At 45.0% G+C, this 21,698-nt stretch overlaps 1 protein-coding gene and 1 long non-coding RNA gene across 2 annotated transcripts in view; both read right to left on the bottom strand.

Moving 5' to 3' along the window:
- Positions 1-21,698, bottom strand: part of fsip1 (fibrous sheath interacting protein 1) — a 309,058-nt gene that overhangs the window by 157,838 nt on the left and 129,522 nt on the right. The window lies entirely within an intron of this gene.
- On the bottom strand, positions 16,278-16,463 carry LOC116976889. The gene is made up of 2 exons (XR_004413066.1): positions 16,433-16,463; positions 16,278-16,364 (listed from the first exon to the last, which is right to left on the bottom strand). It is a non-coding gene; the product is annotated as an uncharacterized LOC116976889 (long non-coding RNA).

Genomic DNA, 21,698 nt, shown 5'->3' with positions numbered 1-21,698 from the left:
ATAATTTTGGGAAATTTCCGGAAATTTACGCTTCCGGCCCACGAAGGGGTTCAATCCGGCCCGCGGGATGATTTGGGGGGAAAAAGTATATTTACAATCATCCGCGCCTGCGCAGTTGGGGGAGGCCCGTCAGCCGCGTCACAATTAAAAATGGCGCCGGTGAGGCTGTAGGGACGCAAAATGACATCGTCTCCCTGCGCGTGCGCAGTGGGCCGGTATCCACGCGTGCGAAGTTGGAGCGGCAGTCGCACATGCGCAGTTGGGGAATTTCAGGAAATACAATGAAATTCCAGGAAATTTGGGATTCTAGTTAAGGATTTTTTTTTTGAGGTGTGGAAGCACTGCTCCACACTGATCAACGATCATCCATACATTAGTTTCCGGTTATACCAGTTTCGGGCAGAACTATGGAAAATTACAGAGTTCAAGTAACCTGTAAACCTCCATGTCTTTGGAATGTGAGAGGAAACCTGAGCACCTGGAGAAAACCCACGTGGTCACAGGGAGAACATACAAACCCGGTAACAGACAGCACCTGTAGCCAAATTCGAACAAAGGTCTCTGGCGTTGTAAGGCGCAACTCTCCCGCTGCACCACCGTGCAGAACAGCAATCTTAGTGATATCAAGGAAAACTCAGATTGAATCTGCTGAATCTCCATTGTGGCAATAGTTTGCATGTGTTCTGCCTGTCTATCCATGGAAGTCAACTGAAAGACAGCTGGACTCCATTAAGATGCACTATCCTTCAATGACCTACTTAGGAACAAAACAGTGTCTTACTTGGGAACGTTACAATTTTTAGGCAACACACTTTCCTGATCACATGCCCCACAAGGTCCTTTCTCCTGAGCACCTATACTGGCCTGCATTTTATGCTTATCAGTGCTGCGATGCTAGACATATTAATTCACGCTTTAACAATTCAATAATCTTTCAGAAAATCTTCATAGTTTTATTATTTGTTTACTTTCCATGTTCCACTTTCATCTTCACTTAACCCCAGCTGCAATTCACACCTCAAACAAATTACTTTCCAGTGCATTCACTTTTACCTTTGAAATTCCATCGCTTTATAAGCTCCTATTCATCTTTTCATCTTGTTTATTTGAACCTTTTCAGCCAACCAGTATTATCAGAAAGTTTGACAACTTCTTAAATCGCATTTCTGCCTGCACATAATAAAATCAGACATGCCATGGTGATAACATGAATCAAATACCATCAATATGATAATCTGAAGAAGGGACCCGAACCAAAACGTCACCTATCCATTTTCTCCAGAAAGGCTGCCTGACCCGCTGAGTTACTGCAGCATTTTGTGTATATCTTCAATATTATAAACAAGATAGACACAAAATGCTGGACAGGGCTCGAAATTAACGGTTGCCCGGGTGCCACAGACAACTCAAAGCGCCGCCGGGCAACCTAAACACCGAGCCATTTTACCCGGCTTGGCAACCAGACACTGGTTTGTACCGAAGATAGACACAAAAAACTGGAGTAACTCCGCGGGTCAGGCAGCATCTCTGGAGAAAAGGAACGCGACGTTTTGTGTCGGCGGTGACGGCTGTATTGCGTGGGAAAGATACTAGATGCGGGGTGAGGAAGGGTCGCAGCGAATGACGGCCCCCGAACAGCGGCAGCAGCGGCCCCATCTCCTCCTCCTCCCGCCCCCCCGCCAGCCCTGATAAGGCTTGCAAACCCGCTGACGGCGCTTTAAAAAAAAAACCCTCCCGCACGCCGAGGCCGGGAGGAGGGAGGTAGGGGGAGGCCTCGGCGTGCGGGAGGGTTTGTTTTGAAAGCGGTTTTCGCCGTTAACGGGATTGCTGTCGCGGCCGCTGCTGCTGCTGTGCGGGACCCGTCATTCGCTCCGACACTTCTGAAGCAGCTGCACCATAGATCCTATAGCTGTAGGATCTTTGAGCTGCACCGCTCGACCCCGCACCTTGCTGTTGGCTGGCGGAGGAGGGAGGTGGTGGCGAGGAATTCCCAACGGCCAAGTTGTCGAGGAGCGCTGACCCTCCTTCCTCCCCACCTCGCCCCATTCTCTCTCTCTCTCTCCCCCTCTCTCTCTCTCTCTCTCTCTCTCTCTCGTACGCCCCCTCCACCCCCCACCCCTTATCCTGGGACCCCTCATCTACATCCGGCACTGATCCCCATTCCCGCCTCTATTCAGTCCTCACTGACATGCCCTGTGCTCCCCTCCCCACCCCCCCCAATCTATTCGTCCTGCGCTGATCACCCTATGCACCTCGCATTAATTCTCCAGCTACCGCCCCCACCCCATCCAGCCTACACTGGTTCCCCAATTCACCCTGCACTTACCCCTTTCCCATCCATCCTGCACTTCTCCTCCATCCATCCTGTACTGATCCCCCATCCATCCTGTACTAATCCACGCATTCATCCCGTACTGACCCACCCTCCATTTACCCTGCACCTTCCCCTCATTCTTCCTGTAGTGATCCCCATTCATCCTGCACAGACCCTCCGATCCACACTGTACTGACCCCCCCCCCCCCCCCCCATTCATCCTGCGCTGATCTCTCCTCCCCCATCCATCCTGTACTGGTCCTCCCATTCAAGAAGAATGGGGGGAACAGTCTGAAGAAGGGTCTCGACCCGAAACGTTGCCTATTTCCTTCGCTCCATAGATGCTGCCTCACCCGCTCAGTTTCTCCAGCACTTTTGTCTACCCCCATCCATCCCGAACTGAACCCCCCCCCCCCCCGTTCAACACCACTGACATCCCCCGTGCTCTCCCCTCACAATTTTACCTACTCCAACCAACACGTACTAATCCATCCATTCTGCACCGACTGCATGCTAATCCCCCCCCCCCCCCCCGCCATCTATCCACCCCGCACTGATTCACACACACCCCCCTCCCTGACCCTATTGTCCTGGAAATGTCTTCAGAGCGAACATTGACTATGTTTGATAACGGAATGCAATCAAATGTGTTTTAATTCCCAATGTTAATATTTGTTTTAATCCATAAAGATGGATTCATTATATTGTGAACACGTGAAACATTAAAACCGCAGTGTTCGATTGTCACTGCTACCGTTGACACGTTATTACAGAATTCATTTTAACGGCAAATCAATGCTCTTAATATGGAGTATCAGTACTGTTATTTAATGAGCAACATTCACAACTATACGTACGCATATATGTTACCATGGTCCAGGATCTATTGACACAGGTTGATCATACGCTGAATAATCCAACCACATTTTTGTTTGGAAGTGGAAAGAACTAATAGAAATTGCATTAATTGCAATGTGTAAAAAGAGTTGAGATACTGTCTTATAATTTCGCTGCATGTCATTGTGGGATATATCATGTCTTGATTGGTGAATGTTTAGTTTGTGACTTTATTTGAAGCAGAAATAATATGAGAATGCTTCATTGAGTATAATTCCGACTGGTAACTACGCACTTCGTCCGAGCACATTATCGCACGCGTCATGCAAGCCGTCTTAAATGACCACCTAAATTGTCATTTGGCAACCTAAAAAGCTGCCAAGGTTGCCCGGCTGGCAACAGGGAAAAAAAGTTAAGCGAGAGCCCTGCTGGAGTATCTCAACAGGACAGGCAGCATCTCTGGATAGAAGGAATGGGTGATGTTTCAGGTTTAAGTGCCTGTCCCACTTAGGCGACCTAATCCGCGAGTTCTGGCAGGTTTGCCCTCGACTCATACTCGCAGCATGGTCGACACGAGGTCGTAGGAGGTCTTCGTAACTTTCCTTCATGCGCGAGAGTGGTCTCCGAGTACTCGAGGCCTCAGCTAGGTCACGGCGTTTTTTTCAATATGTTAAAAAAATGCCCACGAGTAAAAAAAGGTCGCCATGGAAAAATCCGGCACTTTTTTTACTCGTAGATTTAGTCGAGGTAAGTCGTAGTAGGTCGGCATGTTAGACGTAGGTAATCAAGGGTAGTCGAAGGTAGTTGTAGATAGTCTTCACCATAGTCGAAGGGAGGTCAAAGGGAGGTCGAAGGAGATCACTTTCACTCTCCACTATTCGGTGTCCAATTTTCCCGAAGTTAGTCGTAGCTAGTCGAAGCTGGTCTTCAACATAGTCAAAGGAGGTCGAAGGAGGTCTTCTACATAGTCGAAGGAGGTCTTCAACATGTCATTCTCTCAAACTCTTCTAAACTCGCCAAGTGGGACAGCCCCTTGACCCTTCTTCAGACTGGGTCTGTTCAGTTCTTTCAATATGATAAAGTTAAAAAAAATGGGCAATGGCAGTATTGACGGAGATAGTAAGACAGCTCTCAGTGCAACCAAATAAAATTATTCATAGATAAGATTATGTTACTTTGCAAACAACATAACAAAGTACCTCCATTAAAGAAATAATGAGTATTCACTCTGCCCATGGTCTAACACAGTTATTTGGACATAAATTAGATAGTCCTGAAAATGGTGAGGGATGGTAAAGAACAAAACACACATCAGTTCATGGAAATACAGGTTTTGCACCAACTCTGCACTACCTGACCATTTAGATGATTGCAATCTGTATCCAGCAGTACCACTATATTCATTTCTTGCACGTATATCCTGGGGCCTAATTTCAAAAGAGGCCTCACTTAGTTAAAGCTTATCTGGTCGATGTGAGCCAGTCTGAATTCTTAAAGGGAAAGTGCACCATAACTCCATCTGACGATTTCACAATATCTGAAACTGAATCTGACCTGGGCGTCGTACACCAACGGCACTAAATGGAACGCTACAAGCTCTGTGCGTTTTTTGACATGGGAATACAACTTTTAGTGAGGACATGAAGCATAAATGGTCACATGTTACCTGAGAATAAAAATAATGCAGAACATTGTCATTTTTTAAGCACTGATTATAATATCAGGATGTTATAATGTTTTACTCGCAATAAAGTCTTTTTGATAGAGACACAAGATACCGCAGACATTGCAATCTTGAGCAAAAACTAAGTCCATTCTTTCCACTGATGCTGCCTGACGAGTTCCTCCAGCACATTGTCTTTTTAAATCTCTTTAGATATATTGGCTGAGGAAGAAACATTGGTCAGGAGACTGGGAACTCCAGCAGTCTTCTTTGAATTGCTCTATGGGATTATTTTTATCCATCTCAGGAAACAATGGACACCTTTCCACATCCACGGCCACGTGGATTTCCTTCTTTCTCCGCCACCTTGGTTTACTATCATCGTATGAATGATGACGATTTTACCATTGCAGTACTGAACTACATGCAAGTGGCACAGTGTTGCAGCATTTAGTGCTGCTGCTGCACTTCTCCAGTGATCTAGTTTAGATCCTGAATGTCCACATTCCCCTGTGAGGGCCCAGTTTAGGGCTTCCTCCCACATCCCAAAGATCCCAAATGGCCTCTGTAAAATTGCTTCTGGACTAGATAGGTGGCAGGAACATCTGGGGTGGGGGGGGGGGGGGGGCTGGTGGACAGGGGGTGAATAATTGGATGTGTATGAGAGAAAAGCATGGGAAAATTGACTAATGGGTAGTCTCCTTCAGTGTTGTATAGAAATAAGTCAGCCTAGAATTCTCTAGTGTAGTACTTGAACCCATGAACTCACAAGGTACGAATCAGCCAATGCACCAAATGCTAGCAGCTTTTTGAATGAATGCAACAGCTGTAAAAGAACAAATTCATGAGCCAATATATGGAGTCATGAGATAATGGAGAAAATTCTAGTATTATTTGATTATATCTTATAGACATGTCCAAATTCCATTTCATGTCCAAACAGTTTATGGAAGCAGTCACTAATAAGATACTAAAGGTTACAAGTAGTGTAAATACGTCAAAGAAAGTCACATGCATTCATGTAGAGACTGGTACAGATGAAGTTCGATACTAAAAACATTAATTCTAGAGGTAGCTTTAGCATTTAAGTATGAGGATCCAGACATAATTGGATGGCAAAGCCCTACTGGCAACATCTACCATTCTGAGATGTGAATTGGCTTGGGGAAATCAGACCTTTCCTTTAGAAGAAATTATGAAAAATGGGGAGTTAAGATTTGAGCGTTTTTACACTTACATAAAGATGGATGTTGTGAGTTTGCATTAGATGTTCAAAATGAACGGTGTAATATGTTTTTAGATTAAATGATAAATACATAAGTATGGCACACTCCACACTGCATTTTCAAAAGTACCAAAATGCTGAAAATAATGCAGCAGATATTTGAATTAGTTAAGATTGCCGAGTGATGTGTCACTGGTAATGTTGGATTTTTGGAACATGTTTGATTGTCTTATGCAGACTGGAAGGAATTTCTCACTTTCTATTGAACTTGGCTGTGACTTTTTTCCTTTACTTTTGTCTCTCCGAGGAGTTAACATTGCTACCAGGTGATGCATAAGGTTCCATGGATAGAGCTAGCGGTCCTTTCTCTCTTCCTTAATAAACATCAGGCCAAACATTTAATTATATTACGTCTATGTTTATGCATTTTTTACTTTTGGAACGCTCATCTTCATGTGGAAATATTGCAACATTTTAACTAAGGCACAAGGAACAGTTGATGCTGGAAACTTGAATGAAATACAAGGTGCTGGAGTAATTCAGCGGGTTGGGCAGGTCATGTTTTAATTGATGTAGTCCATTAGTTTAACAGATTAACATTAATAATATATTTTCTCTAGGAATTTAAGGGAAACAATAATACTAAAATGTCAATGATAATTTTGCAGTACAACAAAATCATTTAATTAAATATTACAAGGTGAAAAGTGAAGTGAATATTGCATCCTTTATATTTGCCCTGTAATTACACCAGATATCTCATTCAATTTGTCTTCCTTCAGGCATAAAGGTTACTTGCTGCAAAATTGTTGCCTGCTGCATCACAGCAGTAGCATCCAGGCTTGTTTAAAGCCACAAATAAAATATTTGTTTTCAAGGACTTCTGCATTGCAAATTGAAGGGGAACATATGACTGTTGGCCTAACCAAGCATCTGAATTCCTTGCCATTTTTGATGGGAGAGGACATAGATTTTGGAGGTAGACAAAAGTGCTGGAGAAACTCAGCGGGTGAGGCAGCATCTATGTAGCGAAGGAAATAGGCAACGTTTCGGGCCGAAACCCTTCTTCAGACTCTAGATTTTGGAATTATTTTTGATCCGGCCTAGGCAAATAATTGCAGTGCATCTTGTAGATGGGCACACTATAATCACTGTGCTGAGAGAATGAATATAGGGTGATGTATTGTGTATAAATACAGGAGTTGCTTTGTCCTGAATGACATTGAGCTTTTTGAATGGTTTTCATCATGCTCTTGCCTTTGCCTTAGAGATGGTGGAAAGTATCCATGCCAGAATACCCTGTACAGGCTTAGCAATTCTATTTCAATCAGCGACCTGGATGCAATGGAGATAAAGCAGCATGTAATTTGTCAGATTTCGAATAAATTGAATCAATTTAAGTGTAAAAACAGGGACCTGCAGATGTTGGTTTCTACCAAAGAAAGAGACATGGACCATGTTCTCCAGGGATGCTGCTTGAACCACTGAGTTATTCCAGCACTTAGTGTTTTTCTTCAATTTGTATATTAGTTTCAGTGATATCTAGCATTTTTATTTGTTTTAATCATTTTAAATTGTATGCTTATTATTTTAATAGCTTTAAAATGTTTTTTAATATTTCTGAATGCCAATGACATTTAAGTTTAGAGCTTTGAAAGCGTGAGGGCTGCAGCCTAATCCGCTGTTAAGAGTAATTTGGTTAAATGGACAACTCAAAGCCAGTCAGGTCAGAGATGGCTTCATGAACATTGCTGTAAGATCTATACCAGTTTGATGTAGGCCTGGCAGATAGGCAGTGGTGAATAATGCAGAAATACCAGGTCATTATGATGGCTCTGCAGGAAATATTCACCTTCAAAAGTCTCTCCTCTCACTATATTGACACTCAGAACAGACATCATACAGATTTGAGTAAAAACATAAATTGCTGCCTGATCTGCTGAGTTGGTCCAGCAATTTATGTTTTTACTCAAATCTGTATGATGTCTGTTCTGAGTGTCAATATAGTGAGAGGAGAGACTTTTGAAGGTGAATATTTCCTGCAGAGCCATCATAATGACCTGGTATTTCTGCATTATTCACCACTGCCTATCTGCCAGGCCTACATCAAACTGGTATAGATCTTACAGCAATGTTCATGAAGCCATCTCTGACCTGACTGGCTTTGAGTTGTCCATTTAACCAAATTACTCTTAACAGCGGATTAGGCTGTGTCAGTGTGGTGCACAGCAGCAGAGTTGCTACCTTGTAGCGCCAGAGACCCGTGTTCGATCCTTACCATGCTGTCTATACGGAGCTTGTATATTCCCCGTGACCGAGTGGGCTTTATCTACATGCTCTGGTTTCCTTCCACATTCCAAAGGTTTATAGGTTAATTGGCTTCTGTAAATTGTCCCTAATGTGTAGGGTTGAACTAGTGTAAGGCTGATCGCTTGTCAGTCTGAAGAAGGATACCAAACTGAAATGTCACTTATCCACGTCCTCCCGGGGTGATGCCTGACCCACTGAATTCTCCAGCATTTTGTGTTTAACTACATTACAGTGTCTGCAGTATAGATCTAAGTAGCCACAAAATTGTTTCAAAAAGCTTGATGGAATTGAGAACAAAGTGGTACATTTAACTGGTGTTCCTTCAAAGTAAATACAATACTCAATGTGCTGTGGCTATAGCACATACTCTCTTGTAGGGGAACCACAACTCATCTAGGTCTGTTTGACAGCAACTTCCTCTTCTCTTAGTTGTACCACTAGAATCAACAAGAACAGAAATGTAGAAACAAAGTTGGTTTACACAAAAAAAACAGAACATGCTGGAGTAATTCAATGGGTTAGGCAGCATCTCTGGAGAACATGGACAGGTGAAGTTTTGGGTCAGGTCCCTTCTTCTGACTGATTGAAGGGGGAGAAACGAAAGATCATAAGGTCATAAGTGATAGTAGAATTAGGCAATTCAGCCCAACAAGTCTATTCTGCTATTCAATAATAGCTGATCTATCTCTACCTCCTAACCCCATTCTCCTGCCTTTTCCCCATACCCTCTGACACCTGTACTGATCAAAAATTTATCTCTGCCTTAAAAAATATCCACTTACTTGTCATCTACAGCCTTCTGTGGCAAAGAATTCCACAGATTCACCACCCTCTGACTAAATAAATTTCTTCTCATCTCCTTCCTAAAATAATGTCTAATTCTGAGGCTATGACCTCTAGTCCTAGACTCTCCCATGAGTAGAAACATCCTCTTCACATCCACTCTATTCAAGCCTTTCACTATTCTGTACAGTTCAATGATGTCCCCCATCATTTTTCCAAACTTCAGTGAGTACAGGCCCAGTGACGACAAACGTTCATCATAGGTTAACCTATTAATTCCTGGGATCATTCTTGTAAATCTCCTCTGGACCCTCTCCAGAGCCAGCACATCCTTCCTCAGATATGGTGCCCAAAATTGCTCACAATATTCCAAATGCAGCCTTATCAATGCCTTATTGGGCCTCAGCATTACATCCCTGTTTTTGTATACAAGCTTTCTTGAAATAAATGCGAGCATTGAATTCGCTTTCTTTACTACCGATTCGACGCAGTTTAACTTTTTGGGAATCCTGCACCAGCACTCCCAAGTCCCTTTGAAAGATGGGAGAGAGGATTACACTTTGAAATTGAATTGAATTATACTCTAACTTTCACGATACTCCATTGGCTCGTGAATACTGGGGCACCAAAATGCCCCATTTGCACTAGTTCCACTTACCCGCAAGTTGGCCAAGTTGGGCCGATGGACCTGATTCGTTGCCGTATGACTTTATGACTCTATTTACTCTGGGTTTTCTCCAGGTGCTCTGGTTTCCTCCCACACTCCAAAGACTTACAGGTTTGTAAGTTAATTGGCTTCAGTAATAACAAATTGTAAATTGTCCCTAGTGAGTAGGATAGTGCTAGTCTACAAAGTTATCAGCTGGTCAGCACAGACTCGGAGGGCCGAAGGGCCTCTTTCCGCGCCGTATCTCTAAAATCTAAAGCCGCGTACACATCAGTGGCTCTGTCAAAAATGAAGACTCTTCTGCCTTCGGGGACTATGGTTCAATGGTGCTTCATTGTCACGTGTGCATTGCACAGTGATATTCTTTTTGCTCAGAGCACACATGCACAAGTCGCCATATTTTGGCGCCATTTACCGCCATTTAAAAGTCCAAAGTCTGGTCCATGAGCTTGATGTACAGGAGCGGCTCCCGATTAAGGTGAGCTCGAGGCTGTTGCAGGGCCTCCTCTGTCACCCTCGACCAGTTCGGCCCGCAAACCGACGTCCCTCTCCTCGCTTGATTGCAGCCGACCTTGAAGGTGTGGAGGCAAAACCCCACCCCTCTCCTACCGGCCCATTCAGTGTGTTTGTCATTGCCAGCGTTTTCCTCCTCCTCGGCTTCCCCCTACAGGCCACGGCCCACTGGGTCTTCCTTCATCTGGTCACCAGGTCTCGTGGGCGACTTCCAGTTCATAATGCATCCTGGGAGCGATGAATCCCTGCACTACGGCAGTGGACCCCATGCTTTAGTTAACTATGCTGTTTACTACAACTTTCAAAGCAAATCAGTAACAGAATGTCATGTTTTCAGTAACACCACAAAAACAAGCATGAACATTGGGCAATCATCAATTCCAGCATCTCTAATAATTTATTTGACATGTATTTTCTCTAGATTTCTCTTAATATGATTTTAGAGCAAATTGCCTTTTCTATATATTTTTTTGTTTTATTGCCTGCATAATGTACTATATCAGTTATAGATCCCTGCCAAATATATTTTCCATCTGTGAGTAATATTGCCTTTGGCATCACAAAACAGAACTGGTTTTAGTGGTTTCGATAGTGTGGTCTGGTATGTTTCATGTGTTTGTACTTCAATTGTCAGTCCTATGCCATCAGTAAGTTTATTGTGAAATCCCATTAGAATTGGCTATAAATTTATAACTTCCATCAACAATTTATTAATGCAGTCTTTGCGGACGGTAGGATGGTTGCAGTACCCATGTTCCTCAAAGAAATTGAAAATTGTTTAATGCTGAACTGAGATGCAATATCCTTCGTCTTCAAAGTGAAATTATGTTGCACTTGTCCAACAATTTGTGGTTTGCATAATGTTATAAACATGGTGCTCTTTGTACTTCTCAATACAGACATCTTAAACCACTTAGCTAGTAGTTTGCCATTAGATAATTCTCTGCAGTGAACTGAGATGAATCCACTCCATACTTCTGTCAAAGCTTCATGAGATTTTAACACTTCTTTCAGTTCCTCGGCGAATTGCATGCCAGTTATTTCATCGATGACCATGAGTCAGAGGATGGGTACGGCCAAAGAGTGATTAAAAAATGATTTTCTGAAAGCAGAGGGCATGGCTGAGTATGAATGAATATTTTGTACCTGTTCTCACTCAAGAAGAGAATGCTGCCAATATGATAGTAATAGAATAAGCGGTAACACCAAGGCAAATCACCGGCACACCAACTGAAGTTGGTCTCTGATAGGTTCAGGGACAACCCGCCACAAAATTGCTACCTTTGCAACTATTTTCATATTTTCATTAATTCTAAGAGTTTTTGTTATACATTTTAATTCATTTTTTACAAATATTTTAAATGACCAAAGAGAACATTGAAAGAAAGTAATGCTAAGCTACCTTCAGCTTTGTATTCTGTCGAGCACAGTCAATGTATATTGAGCAAGAGTACTCTGCATGTTGCTACGAGGTGCTTAGGGACCGGCTCTGGGACTAAAAGGCTTGTCCCACTTGGGCGATTATTTCGGCGACTGCCAGCGACTGTCACAGTCATAGCAGGTCGCCAAAAAAGCGGCGACTGGATCCCCCCACGACAATGTCTACGACAAGCTACGACAAACTACCATCTACGCCAAGCTACGGCAAGCTACCGACAACCGGCGACCCATTCGGACGTCCACCTACGACCACACCTACGACAACCTACGGCCACACAGGCGACAACCTACGACAACCAAAGTCAACCTACGTGCACCCGTGACAAGCTACGACAAGCAACGACCCTGTCAGCGACAACTGAAGACAATTCAATTGCCGGTACCTGTCGCCGGTTGACGTATGTTGACGTAGGTAGTCGCCAATGGAATTCACCGGTCATCACCCGGCGACAACCAACGTCACCTGGCGACAACCTGCGTCATCCTGGCGACAACCTACGACAGCACCTACGACAGGAGAAGACAAGCTACATCAAGCCCACAGACGCCGAAAAGTTTTGATCATTTCAAAATCCAGCGGCGACCAGAAAAATGTTACGACTCTCCAGGCGACTTGAGAAGACTACTCACGGCCATACAGGCGTCACCCCGCGACCATGTGGCGACAGCCTAGTTGCCGAAAAAAATTACCTGTGAGACAGGGGCTTTAAGGTGTGACAGCTACCAGGAAAGTCTTTCCACAACTTGCCAAAGTAAACACAGGTGAAGGGATAAGTGCTGGCCTGTGGGCACAATCAAATATGATCTTGCCTAATATTTTATAGCTGACAATAAAAAAGACACACACACACACACACACACACACACACACACACACACACACACACACACACACACACACACACACACACACACACACAAAAAAGCTCGAGTAACTCAGCGGGTCAGGCAGCATCTCTGGAGAAAATGGACAGGTGACGTTTTGTGCCGTGACCTTTCTTCAGACTGAATCAAGGGAATCCTTCTTCAGACCCTTCAGTCTGAAGAAGGGTCCCGCCCCAAAATGTCACCTATCCATTTTCTCCAGAAATGCTGCCTGACCCGCTGAGTTACTCCAGTAATTTGTGTCTATCTTTGGTATAAACCAGCATCGACAGTTCCTTGCTATTGTATAATCAAAAAGACATGGTTGAATATCATGTTCTTGTAAAGTCACACAGGCTACGAGAGTAAATAACATCCCAGCTACAGTTCTGACATCTTAACTATCCGCACTAGGCTGTTCCAATACAGCAATAACACTGGCAACTACGCAACAACATGGAAATTAGGGGAGCTGTGGCTCCAATTGCAATCAATCTTTGATAACGTTTGGGTAAAATGTGAGTGCCAATGGAGTGAGATCAACTCCATTGGCACATCAACACATTTTTCTTCTCTCTTTAAATAAGGAAAGAAGCATAAACCTGGCAATAATTAGCCACGCGTTCTAACAAAAATAGTGGGTTAACGTTTGGAAACTGTTCTGGAGATAAAATGCAATTGCAAAAGTATGATCTAATAAATTAAAGACAGAACAAATTTGTTAAATGCACATGAGAATAAAATAAAAATTGCAGATGCTGTAAATCTGAACTTAGATCAGAAAGTTCTGGGATAATTCAGCAGGTCAAGCAGCATATGTAGAAAGGGAAACTGAATGTTTCAGATCGATGCAAGGTCTTCGATTTACAACATTAACTCTGTTTTTATTTTCTTCAACCTTGTAAAGGTTGAATGGGAGAACCTGTTTGCAGATGAAGGGATGTCCGATGCATTGGAAGTTTTTAAAAGGAAGTTAGGGAAGGTTCAGGTTGTTGTGAGGGGAAAGCCGGCTGGAATAAGAAACCTTGGTTGACAGGGGATATTGTGGCTCGCGTCAATAAAAAGCTGGCATATGTTTGGTACAGGCATCTGGTATTAAGCAACTCTCAATGAGGAATATAAGGGATACACTTAAGAGGGAAATTAGTTGGGCAAAATTAGGACACACAATAGCTTTGGCAGGCAAAATAACGAAGAGATTTGGAATGTATATTGGTCAAGCAGAGTAGATAGTCCAATTCTGATGGTTACAGCTTTCTGAACATCGCTGCATAAGGACTATGCTCATGTGACACTTTCAGGTCCACTTGAGAAGCAAGAGCTGTGTATCAATTGCATAGGTTGGTACTCCATGACAATACGGCTTGCCTGCTACCAAGAGAAGAAAGCTGCCATGTATCAGGCAGGTTTATGTCTCATTTTTCTCAGACAGTTCAGCCATCAAAATGCAGCAGCAAAAACCATTGCTTTCTTTCACTGGAAAAGATTCTCTGCATCATGAAACCACACAAAACTGATTGGTTGATTAGTTCAAAAATCTGTCAGAATTATCAACAATACCCACCCTCACAAATACCTGATTTAGCAAAGCACTCAGCCCATTTAGGTTGATTATTTATGTTTACTCCATAATTACAACCAAAATAATACATTGCAAGCTTAAATGCACATTTGAAGCGAGACCAGGCAGGTTGAGTGAAATAGTTTCTATTTACAGAAAACGAAACTAAAACACGTGAAAACCGCGTGCCTAGCTGAGCTTACAAAGCACAGCTCCTGTCGCTGGGAGGAGCGCTGATAACAGGCTAAAAGCCCGCGAAAGAACCCCCACAGTCAAGTGACCGTGCCGACCAATGACGAGGGTTCTGACTTCCCAGCCCCACCACTAGGTGCCGCTACAGGACCACCCCCCCCAGAACGAAAGGAAACGAGCGGGAGTCCGAATCAGGCGGCCAGACTGAGTGGAGACAGGGGGAACCGGCTTAACAGGTACAATAGGCGCAACAGGCGGAACAGGCACAACAGCCGGAACAGGCACAACAGGTGCAACCGCCGAAAGCGGGATGGCCAGTGGACGACCTCTACGCCGGGGCTGTCAACATCCAGGTGGGCGGGCTTGAGGCGGGCCACCGAAATGATCTCCTCACGGCCCCCGACATCCAAAACAAAAGTCGCGACACCGGGCAGCAACACCCAGAAATGACCCTCATAAGGCCGCTGCAGCGGAGTCCTGTGCGAGTCCCTGCGGATGACAACAAAAAGGCAGTCCTTGATCACAGGCGGAACACAAGAAGGAGAAACACCGTGGCGAGTGGTCGGAACAGGAGCCAGTCCACCCACTTTCTCCCGAAGGTGCACCAGCACCGACGAAGTGGGTTCCTGCGGCCCCCAAGCCGCAGGAAGGAAATCAACAGGCATCCTCAGCGGGGAGCCGTACGCCAGTTCCGCAGAAGACGTGTCCAAATCCGCTTAGGGGCCGTGCGGATCCCCAGCAACACCTATGGCAACTCGTCCACCCAATCCGGCCCCGTAAACCGCGCCTTCAACACGGACTTCAGATGCCGGTGAAATCGCTAAACCAAACCGTTAGCCTGAGGATGGTACGCAGTCGTATGATGCAGCTGAGCGCTGTACAGCTGAGCCATGGCCGACCACAGGGCAGAGGTGAACTGAGCACCATGGTCTGTAGAGATGTCAGCAGGAACACCAAAACGTGCTACCCAGTGGGCCGCAGAGGGCCCGAGCACAATGCGCGGCGGAGGCGTCAGGCAGTGGAATGGCCTCAGGCCACCTCATGAAACAGTCCACAATCGTGAGCAGGTGGGTGGCACCCCGGGACGTCGGCAGAATGTGCTCGAACCGGTGTTGAGGGACAACAAAATCCTGGAGCGGCGCACGAACATGACGCTGGACCTTGGACGTCTGGCAGGGAATGCAGGCCCTGGCCCAGGCCCCAAACTGCTTGAGGAGGCCATGCCAGACGAACTTGGTCGCCACCAATGTAGTAGTCGCCCGGATGGAAGGGTGGACTAGCCCGTGGATGGAGTCGAACACACGCTGCTGCCAACCCGCAGGGACGATGGGCCGTGGCTGCCCGATGGAGACATCACACAGGACCGTCACACCCGAGGGTCCGAGCGGGACATCTTCCAACACCAACCCCAACCCCAAAACAGCATTACGATAGGCCCCATCTAGTCCCCAGATAGTCAAGGCCCGGGGCCACGGACACCACGGCATGGACCGCAGGATGAGATAAGGCGTCAGCGACCTGGTTAAGTTTACCCGCCACATGCTGGACATTGGTGGTAAACCCGGAGACGAATGGCAGGTGCCGCTGTTGGCGAGCAGACCAGGGATCGGACACTTTCGTGAATGCAAATGTTAGGGGCTTGTGATCAGTAAACGCCATGAAGGGCCTGCCCTCCAGGAAATACCGGAAATGCCGGACTGCCAAATAAAGAGCCAGGAGCTCACGGTCGAACGCACTGTAGTTCCGCTCAGGCGGGCGTAGGTGCCGGCTGAAAAAAGGAAGCAGCTGCCAGTGGCCATCAAAGATCTTATAGCAGAGCAAGATAGACCACTCCTCGAAAAACGCGTAGTATGACGTGTGTGATTGTCGACGCCATTTTTTGAGGCATTTTATTGGGTAAGATCTTTGTATTGGGCTGTAATGGCATCCTCATCTAAATGTTCATCTCACTGCTCTGCTATCAATTGTTCTAATCGTAAATCTAAACGACCAGAGCTGTCATTCTTTCCTTCGCTCCATAGATGCTGCTGCACCCGCTGAGTTTCCCCAGCAATTTTGTGTACCTGTCATTCTTTAGGTTCCCCGATAAAAAAGAAAGGTAAGAAAATATTATTATTATTTTTTGTCGATATTCTGTCGTGAAAATGTTATTTTCTGTTCTCCCATCAACGGCCATTGTGAAACTAGGTTTGTCGGTACATTAGAAAGTTAGGATACTTATTTTTAATAGATCTTTACTTACCACAATAATAAAGACAATTTTAACACTTCTGTACGTTTTTGGTTTTGTTCTTGTAAGGGATTGGTCTCCAAAATATGGCCCGCGGGACACATTGGGCCCAGTGACCACGAGATTTTTCGAGCTCAGACTCGAGTCCGAGAACGCGGCGGCTGTTACCCGTTATATCCCTCGAATTGTCGGGACATCACAAGCAAAGATCACAAGCCCGCCGTGAAGAAGGGTGCAATCAAAGATTATACAACTCAGCTCTATCATCTTTGGGTGCAATGGTGGGCCGGGGGGTTCGGCGGCGGCGGCGGCGGCGGTTGCAATCAAAGATACTAGAGTAGCTCTGCTCTATAATCTTTGGTCGGAATGGGACGGCTGAACGTTATAACATGCTATCGTTCCACCCTCCCTCTCCCCCTTCTCCCTCTCCCCCTTCTCCCTCTCCCCCCTTCTCCCTCTCCCCCCTTCTCCCTCTCCCCTCTCGATCCCTCTCCCCTCTCGATCCCTCTCCCTTCTCTCGATCCCTCTCTCCCCTCTCTTCTCTCGATCCCTCTCTCCCCTCTCTTCTCTCGATGGTCTTTGTAAGAAGATTTTAATAAACTCTTCTACATTTAAGGTAAATTGACATATTAGAGGCAAAAAGCATCGTCAATATACAGGTCTCTCCACACAACTGAAAACAATTGCACTTGTGATATGTCATCCATTGTGCAGGCATGTAGTTATGATCATTTTTTTTCTTATTAGTTAATCCTAAATGATATCTCCTGTAATTTCAGATGTCAACGGTGGGTCCAGAATACTCGTCGACAAGATCCCCTACACCGAACTACGGAGTACTTGTCAGCCAACTGTTGTCTTTGTTCTTTACACTTTGAACTTGACCAGTTTTCCAACAAGCAGACCAAGAACAGGCTAAATTGGAATGCAGTTCCAACGCTCTTCGACATTCCTAACCCGCCGAAACGTCTGTCTTCCCAACGCAGGTTACTCAAGAGGACGAATGAGAACTTCCCATCCTCACCAACGCCTTTAAAACAGCAAAGAGGCAAGTAATTGGGTGGAGGGTAGGGGGTGTGGAGGGGAGGGGGTTTAGGGGAGGGAGGGTGGGGGAGGGGAGAGAGGGGGTAGAGGCGAGGGGGGTGGAGAGGAAAGGGGGGGATAGAGGAAAGGGGGGGGGGAGAACGTCGGCACACATGCGGCGGAGGGGGGCTCTGAGCGAGACGGCCGTAGGTGGCGGCATTCTCTCGGAAATCGCAGCACAGATGGCAAAAACCGGTCAAGAACAGACTTTCAGTGGTAGATGATGATTTATTTACATGTATATGCTTAATCTTTTTAATTAGTATGCTTGCCATTTCATTCCCCCTTTTTATTTTTTCTTGTATTGGCAGTGCCACACAACATACAGACAGAACATTCTTACTGCTCAGCTGCAGACAAAGTTCCGCGGGAAGAACCCAGCAGTGTCTCTACAACTCCTGAAACACCTGATCTTCAAATCACACCAAATGTAAATGACAGCAGAGCTCTGAAGAAGGAAAGACAGCGTACTTTCCGCCTCAAAAAAAAAGTACAACTGATCAAATTATCAATGGGAAAGAATACTACAGAAAGTAAGACAATCAGTGACTTGATCAGAGGGGCTGGTGAATTTTTACAAGAACCAGCACTGTCTTTCTTTGCGTCGCAGTTGCGTAATGCGTTTGGACGTAGAAGTGCAAGAGGAAGACGATGGAGTTATTCAGACAAGGTAGTTGCCTTGTCCCTCTACCACCAGAGTCCCCGAGCATATCAGTTCTGCCAGTGCATTTTCACACTTCCATCAATCTCATCACTACGTAGGTGGTTGTGCAATATTGAAGTGCGGCCTGGGTTTCCCCCTAAGATCTTTGAACTTTTGAAAGACAGGGTTGCGGGGATGTCAGAGAGAGATACATTATGTGTAGTCTCCTTTGACGAAATGAGTTTACGTGCAATATTACTGAGGATTCAGTTGAGGGCTTTGAGGACTTTGGATCTCTAGGGAAGACGTCAAGGCCTGCCAACCATGCTCTTGTTTTCATGGTTAGAGGCTTGATGGGGAAATGGAAGCAACCTGTAGGTTACTTTCTTTCACGGGACTGCACAAAGGCTGACAAACTGAAAACATTACTCAATGAATGTTTACAGAAGGCTAAGGCTATTGGACTACAGCCTAAGGCCGTTGTTTGTGACCAAGGCCCAAGCAATGTTCGACACACTTGGATGTGACGGAAGACCATCCTTTCTTCGTCCACGGGGGAACCAATATCTATTGCATGCATGACCCACCCCACTTGTTGAAAAACACTCGATCAAACTTGGAGAAATATGTTTTTGAGGTCAAGGGAGAGGATGGCAGAAAAAAACATATCAAATGGGCACATATTTACGCATTTTATGAGCATGATTCACAGTTGCCCATTAGAAAAGCCCATAAATTAACCAGAGGCCATTTTGTTTTAAACAGCTTCTCTAAAATGAGAGTCAACAAGGCTGCGCAGGTGCTTAGCCATTCAGTAGCAGCAGGTGTCTACACCTATGCAACTCTTGGAAAGTTACCTGGGGAGGCTGTTTATACGGCAGAGTTTATTGACATGGTTGATGGACTTTTTGACTCCTTTAACAGCAGGTTTTACAAGGACGCCAAAAAGTTAAGGAGGCCTATGTCTGAAAAGTCTGCACATAAGTCATTCTTTGAATCATGCTTGACTGTACTCCAAAGCCTGACAGTGCTTGGAGCTAAAAATGTGTTGTTTGTCAAGGGATGGCGGCTTGCAATTTCTTGCATTTCACAACTGTGGCAGCATATCAAGGAAAGCACAGACGCCCGTTTTATGTTCACATCCAGGATCAATCAGGATGTAGTGGAGAATTTGTTCTCCACTATTCGGCGAAAGGGCGGATTCAGAGAAAATCCATCTGCAAAGGAATTTCGATGTGCTTTTCGGATGGTTATGGTGGCTGAACTGATCAAGCCATCTGTGAGTGCAAACTGTTCCCCCGACTCAGACACATTTATCTTGACATTGCAAACACTAATAAAAAACAGAGTCAAAAAAACATCTCCATCTGTCTCTCATACAAATAAAACTAAACAGCACAATGCAGTCTGCAGCATTTCAATTGATCTCCCTGAAGAAAATACACTAGCTTACATCGCAGGTCACATCTGTCACAGGATCATTACTTCACATGAACTGTCGTCAAAATGCATCACGTGCAGAGAAGTTCTCTTACGAACTGATACCACTTTAGTTGATCCTGCACTCGTATTCATCCACCATAAAGCCTATGACACATCAACGTCTGACTTTGGCTCATTGATGGTGCCTTCGGAATACTTTCTTGGGTTCTGTGAAGTGTGCGAGCAAGTGTTCCGCACAGAATTTGATGATGTTAACATGACCAGGGATAACATTTCCCATCTAATAAACACAGCAATACATAACACACAGCAATACAAATACATGAACTTGTGCTGCAATAGAGTCAAGGTTAGAATTGTAGCTATCTTTGTGAGTATCCACATGCACTATGGACTCAAATTCAAGAATAGAAAAATGCATGACTTGACTGTTAAAAGGAGATGTAAAAAACTTCAAAAAGCGGGACATACGTAAAGTGCATAATTTTCAAAAATTATGTATTTGAAGTTATACTATTCAAGTTTAAGTGAGTTTATTGTCATGTGTCCCTGATGGTACAATGAAATTCTTGGCTTTGCTTCAGCACAAGAGAACATAGTAGGCATTGATTACAAAACAGATCAGTGTGTCCATACACCATTATATAAATATATACACACATGAATAAATAAACTGATAAAGTGCAAATAACAGATAATGGGCTATTAATGTTCAGAGTTTTGTCAGAGCCAAGTTTAATAGCATGATGGCTGTGAGGAAGTTGCTATCCCTGAACCTGGTCGTTGCAGTCTTCAGGCTCCTGTACCTTCTACCTGAAGGTAGCAGGGAGATGAGTGTGTGGCCAGGATGGTGTGGGTCCTTGATGATACTGCCAGCCTTTTTGAGGCAGCTGCTGCGATAGATCCCCTCGATGAAAGGGAGGTCAGAGCCGATGATGGACTGGGCAGTGTTTACTACTTTTTGTAGTCTTCCTCTCCTGGGCGCTCAAGTTGCGTAACCGAGCCACGATGCAACCGGTCAGCATGCTCTCTACTGTGCACCTGTAGAAGTTAGAGAGAGTCCTCATTGACAAACAGACTCTCCGTAATCTTCCACGGTAGAGGCGCTGATGTGCTTTCTTAATAATTGCACCAGTGTTCTCGGACCAGGAAAGATCTTCATAGATGTGCACACCCAGGAATTTGAAGCTCTTGACCCTTTCAACCATCGACCCGTTGATATAAACGGGACTGTGGGTCCCCATCCTACTCCTTCCAAAGTCCAAAATTATTTCCTTGGGTTTGCTGGTGTTGAGGGCAAGGTTATTGTGCTGGCACCATATGGACAGTTGCTCGATCTCTCTTCTATACTCTGACTCATCCCCATCAGTGATACGTCCCACAACAGTGGTGTCGTCAGCGAACTTGATGATGGAGTTCGGATTATGCCTGGCTATGCAGTCATGAATATAGAGTGAGTACAGCAGGGGGCTGAGCACGCAGCCTTGAGGTGCTCCCTTGCTGATAGTTATCGAGTCTTGACACATTTCCACCAATACGAACAGACTGTGGTCTGAGAATGAGGAAATTGAGGATCCAATTGCAGAGGGATGCGCAGAAACCCACTTCTGCGAGTTTGGTAACCAGCTTGGAGGGGATGATTGTATTAAATGCCGAGATGTACTCAATGAATAACAGCCTGACATATGAGTTTTTGTTGTCCAAGTGGTCCAGAGCAGAGTGGAGGGCCAGCGAGATTGCGTCCACCGTTGATCTGTTGTGGCGGTAAGCGAACTGCAGTGGTGAGCCCCCTTGATGTGGTTGCAAAGTGTTTGCCAAATTGTCTTGGCTTTTAAAGACTCTTCAGAAAATGTGTTGGATGCTTGCAAAGTGTTTGCCAAATTGTCTTGGCTTTTAAAGACTCTTCTGAAAATGTGTTGGCTGCAGCAGG

This window comes from Amblyraja radiata, chromosome 9, assembly GCF_010909765.2.
Source record: "Amblyraja radiata isolate CabotCenter1 chromosome 9, sAmbRad1.1.pri, whole genome shotgun sequence".
Classification (NCBI taxonomy): Eukaryota; Metazoa; Chordata; class Chondrichthyes; order Rajiformes; family Rajidae; genus Amblyraja; species Amblyraja radiata.
The sequence above is the reverse complement of the archived record's forward strand: the minus strand, read 5'-3'. Positions and strand labels throughout refer to the sequence as shown.